This window comes from Octopus bimaculoides, chromosome 2 (genome assembly GCF_001194135.2).
Source record: "Octopus bimaculoides isolate UCB-OBI-ISO-001 chromosome 2, ASM119413v2, whole genome shotgun sequence".
In the NCBI taxonomy this organism is placed as follows: domain Eukaryota; kingdom Metazoa; phylum Mollusca; class Cephalopoda; order Octopoda; family Octopodidae; genus Octopus; species Octopus bimaculoides.
Genome location: NC_068982.1, coordinates 126,630,935 through 126,637,043, shown reverse-complemented (window position 1 = coordinate 126,637,043; position 6,109 = coordinate 126,630,935).

Sequence of the window (6,109 nt, the reverse complement as noted above, 5' to 3'; positions counted from 1 at the left end):
CTAATAAACCGGATATCATTATAAAAGATCAGACAAAGAAGATGTGTTTATTAATTGACATGAGTATTCCTTGCGATCATAATATAGCGGCGAAAGAATTTGACAAGATCAGTAAATATAAAGATTTGCTAATAGAAATTGAAAAAATGTGGCATCTCAGGGCAACTACCATACCAGTGATTGTAGGATCTCTAAGAATGATAAAAAAAGGTACTGAAGCCTATTTGAAAATGATACCAGGCTTACCATCCCTACAAGAAGTGCAAAAAAATCATGTTAACTGGAACAAATCATGTACTGAGAAGAGCATTATCGCTGTGAAAACAACATCCATTCATGAATTTATTTATTTATTAAGTTTTTTTTTTAAATACATATTTTACCTGTGAATTTGCATGTGTAAACTGGGAATGCATACAATGAGCTTCTCTGCCCTAGGTGTACGGAAAACACTCGGCGAGAAATGGAAGAAAATTTGGAGAAAGAAGAAAAAAAAAACAACGTAATAATAATAATAATAATAATAATTTTGTTACATAATTTTGTTTTCTAACAGAAGGAATTTAAATATCACTAGAAACAGGCTAAACATCTTTCCTTGTCTCTTCTATAGTATGCAGTAAGTATTTGATGCTACCAATCTTATTTTTGTGTCTTATATGACAAGAAAGATCTTCATTTCAAGTAGAAATCTGATGAATGTTTTGGCAACAAAACCTGTTGTCAGTTGTTTACTTGTAGTTATGTAATTTAGCTTCTTTAGTGTTACTTGCAATAAATATGTTAATAATAACTTTTAATTTTCACATGAATGATGTTCTTAATTTAAGTATTTTGTAAGCGATTTTGTTGACCAATACCAGCAAATTTACACTCAGATTGTTGTTGATATTTAGCCCCAGGCCAACCTTGGTTGAGTTCTTTTATGACCAAGGACTTTCCAGCACTGACTATAGAATCAGTGTACAATGTTATGTATTATTTAATGATTCCCTCATCACTCCTCTGACAAGTATGGTGAAGATACTATGTTTCACTAAAAAGGTTAGAATAATATTGAAACACATCAGTAGTTGTCTCCCATATTTGTTAAATAAATGAAAATAATAATAATCTTTTACTAATATTAGTTTTTCTTGACTACAGAAGTCATCAAGTTATGAAAGTAACATAAGTTGTAACACAACTAATAAAGAAGATGAGATACAGTTCATGATTGTACTGGTATAGGGTGCAACTAATACCGTTTTTTCTAATGTGATACAGTTCAGGTTTTGAAATGAAAAATCACTGACACCCTCTTTCCAATGCAATAACTGCAACAGAAGTTATTAGCATATATCAAGCGATAATACCTAGCATTTGTTGACTGTGTGAAGCACTTTGTGTGAGCCATGCATGTCATGGACAGAAACACTGTCAGAAAGTGGGAGTTACCAGCTGTTTCAGTGTGCAAGCATGTGTTCATTAAGGCTTGGTTCTTGATCTCCATCTATTTATTAGAGTTTTATGGCCAAGACAGAGGAGTTTAAGAACACCTATCAATGAGAACATCTGTACACACACTCAGATGAAGACTACTAATTGTTGTAGTGAAGTCTGGTGCTAGAACTAAGAGCACATGCTCTGCTCCTCTTTCCAGCAGGTACGAGAGTCTAAGATTTGGAGACACTAGACTTTTTGCAATTTTAGCAATATTTCTAGTCTTTAGACCACTAACTCATAGTGTTAAGAACCTATTCCCATTGTGAAATTTCCTATGAATAAAGACCTTTAACAATCAATGATATCATTTTGTGAAAATAAAAAAAAAAGTTAACATCTGTTCAATTAGATGGATAATTTATTGAAAGTTTAAACACATTATCAAGAATTACTTTAATGAGTTTCCTAATGCAGAACTGGAAATTCATATAGCTAAAGAAAACATGCTTTGTGTATCCTTTTCAAAGCAGAAATTTTTGGCTTTTTTTTATTACATTGAAATTCATTCTCCTTTAAGTTTGTTCTCAATTCTATGGACAGCTAGGTCATTCAGTCTTTCCTATGTCATCATGTTCCGCAAGAAGCTATTAATGAGCTTTAGTTTGTCAAAAGTGCTCTCAGCAGATACTACCAATACTGACAATAGATAGAATACTCTCAACACACAGTTTTGGAAATATATCATCTCATTTGTACATTTCTATTGTGTTTAAAAGTTTATGTGACCTCATATCTTCACCAAAGTATGATGCTTTATTTCCCCTTCTGTTGATACAGTTTCTGAGATTATCTGAGTATTTGTCCAATAATCTTTGGCCCGTAAGCCTAAGGTCCTCTTCTGTCATGCTTCAGTATTACCACAGAACAATAAAAATCAGAGAGCTGGCAGAATTAGCATACCTTGGAAAAACACTTAGCAACATTTCATCCATCTTTATGTTCTGAGTTCAAATGCTGCTGAGGTCGACTTTGCCTTTCATCCTCTTGGGGTTGATAAAATAAGCACCAGTTGAGAACTAGAGTCGATGTAATTGACTTACACTCTTCCTAGAAATTACTGGCCTTGTGCCAAAATTTGAAACCAATATTACCACAGAACTTAGAAGAATCTATTAATTGTGTTTGCAACATCAAACTGCTTTACTGTTGTCTTAAGCCACCAGTTTTTGTTTAATTTAAAATGGATGAGTACAAGGAGAGACTATGATTGTGAATATAAGCAGATGAAAGGGAGTTCTTCCAAAGGATCTCTGGAATAACTGAACTTGACAGGGTGCATAGCTCAGAGATCAGCGAGTCTCTCCAAGTCAAGCTGCTACTTCTCCACATTGAGAAGTAACACCTCTGATTCTAAAGTCATGTGATGAGAATGTTACTGGAAAGAATCACAAGACAGATTTTTCAAACTGAGCCAATTAGTAGGAGATCTAAGGGTAGACCAAGATTAAGATGGTTGGATAACATCCATAGTCTCAGTTGATCATGTTTGGGGATCCAGCCACCAGGAAGTGTAATGACAGTTGCTTTCAGGACCATGTAGAAGAGGTACCTGAGGACTCAGCCCCATGACCCTCCTGAGCATAGTGGGCTGAGAAAGTGGATGGATGGCAGGCTGGCCGGCTGGATGGGTGGTTGGCTGGCTGGCTGGCTGGCTGGATGGATAAATGATAGATGGATGGATGGATGGATGGATGGATGGATGGACGGACAGACAGGCAGATGGATGGACGAACGGACAGATGGACAAACGAATGGATGGATAAAATGGCTAACCATTCCCCACATAGCTAATTCAAGAACAATGCTACAATTGAATCTCCTGTGTTCACTATTGCATCTCAGACCTGGTTAATGTTATTTCTAATGTTGATTTGTATGAGAACTCCAATGACATTGATGTCATCAGGATACAAATGAAGGATGACAGATATTTCGTTACATCTTCAAATTCATTTGCAGTTTTTGACAAGGTTGAGAGATAGAAATTTCTTTAGTACATATTGTATTCTTGCAAGATGGGCAGCAGATGGTTGCACACTTGACAACTTGGTCCACTCAACAATCACCTGACAGCATGGATGGATTCACCCACAATTTCCTTGAGAATAGTCCGGCAGTGGAGACTGTAAGAAAGCAAATTCTAAACTGTTTGCACTACTCCAAAAATGTTATTGCCTCAGTGCAATATGCCATAGAATCTGACCCATAGACACACACACACACACACACACACACACACGCAAACACACATATGTATGTATGTATGTATGTATGTATGTATGTATGTATGTATATACATATAAATGTGTGTATGTGTTTAGCAAAAGGCAGATACAAGAATGATAATTGTACAATGGATTAACAGCAATAATGTCCTTTTAGGTATAATTGTACATGCCAGACACGTTGGTGGTATAATCATAATTCAGTTCATGACAATTTTTAATAAGCACCACAAAATATTTTGAATATTTCCAAAATCAAGTTTTGTTAATTCAGCTCTCATCTTCTTACAACAATCAACAAAGGTTTAAAATCATTCTGGAACAGCAAATTGCATATTACCTTTGGCTAAATAATGGATGAAAAACTGCTCCACAATGTCTGAATGGTTAAGATGCATTGGATTACCATAATTGCAGCTTTTACTTCACCCAAAAATATTCCAAACTTAATCTGTGCCGTTACTGATTGTATCCTTTTGCATTTGGTTTGCAAGATTCTTGATGGGAACTCATGTGTTGAAACAGATTTTGTTGTATCTTGGAAGGGCCATTATGCAAATATAAAGAAGACAGATAGACCCATGGCAGTCCTGAAATAGAGAGTGCATATCACTGACAAAAAGAGTCTTATGAACCTAGGTGATTGATTGAGAGAAAAAATGACTAGTTAAATAATTCATTAGTTTATTAGTTAAATTGATAGTTAGCTGATGAAGGATAATAAAAGAAGTTAAATAAAAGCAGTATGTGTGTTTATAATTGGCATAATGACCCTCCCAAGATACAACCTAAAAACAATGATTATTTAATTTTAGATAATCCTGAGAGTAAGTGAATATGAAGCCATCTATCTTTTCCTTGCAAAGCTCTAATTTTCATAATACTTTCATCTAAAACTGGATTATAATGGACACTGAGATGAGTTGAACCTGTAATTCAAAAGCTTCAGCCTTTTTTACATTCTGTATCATACTGACTCTCCCTGAGAACTATGTCTGTGAAGCACTCAGCCACTTGCATGCTAATTTTGTGAATAGGCTGTACCATTGATCAGATCAATTGGAACACTCGCTGTTGTAACAACCCATGGAGTGCCAGTGTGTGTGTGTGTGTGTCTGCATGTGTGTCTGGTACACTCTGTAAAATGGTTGGTGTTAGGGAGAGCACTCGAAAATGGAAACCGTACCGAAGCAGATACAGGAGATCAATGTAACCCTCTGGCTTGGTGGTTTCTGTCAAACTAGCCAACCCATACCAGCATAGAAAAGGGGACATTAAATGATGACAACCATGACGACGACGACGACGACGACGATGATGATGATGATGATGATGATGATGATGATGATAATGATGATGGTGATGATGATGATGATGAGGAGGAGGAGGAGGAGGACAATGACGACAACAACAACTATGATGACAACGATGATGACAACGACGAGGATAACAACACCAATGACAGTGGTGATGACAATGACAACGACAATGGCACAGATGATGATGATGATGATATTTTTGTTTATATTTTATATATGATATTTCTATGCTTGTTTTTGAATCGTATTTCATTCTATATTTCATGTTCTGTCATGTGATTTTCTTATCTTCAATGTTATTCTCTATTCTCTATTTTCCTTTTGAAAAAGCAAAAGTTGTAGAAGACAACTCAGACTAAGAACACTGCCTTTTTTCTGATTGTCTAACTTTCAGCTTTATATTATTTGCCATTCTGTCATATTATTGTAGACAGTCAAATAAAACATCTTTCTATCTGTTATTGTTAAAAACCACAGAGAGAACAATTTCCTGCTAAATAGAAGTTTCAATTATTGTTACTGAGATACAGCTGCTATTGTAAAGGCCCTCAGAGAGTGAGAGTGAGAGAGAGATGGAGAGGGAGGGAGAGAGGGAGAGAGAGGAGAGCTCATGTTAATAGGAATTTCAGTTCCAGTGAATGGAAAACATTTCCCTGAATGAGCAAGAGGAGCTGTCTAAGAATAAGAACTTAGAAATAAAAACAGAATGTGAAGGTTGAAAACTCAAACAATCCCAGTAATAGAAGATACACTAGAATTAATATATATATATATATATATATATAGGAAAATGTAAAAAAGCCAGAATGCTGAACTGGGAGCACAATTTAATGAAGATTTTTTCTAACCGGTTTTCATTGCGATGAAGCAAATTATCAAGAAGGAGAATGAAAATTTTTTTTACAAAGAAGTACAAAAAAGTACATACACCACTTCCACCCCCATCAGTTAAAAAATGTGCACGCCCTAATTGTGGCACCTGCCCTTACCTACTTGAAGGCTCTGAATTTACCTTCAAACGAGGAACAAAGTTTAAAATTAAAACCAATTTCTCTTGTTCCTCGAGTAACCTCATTTATG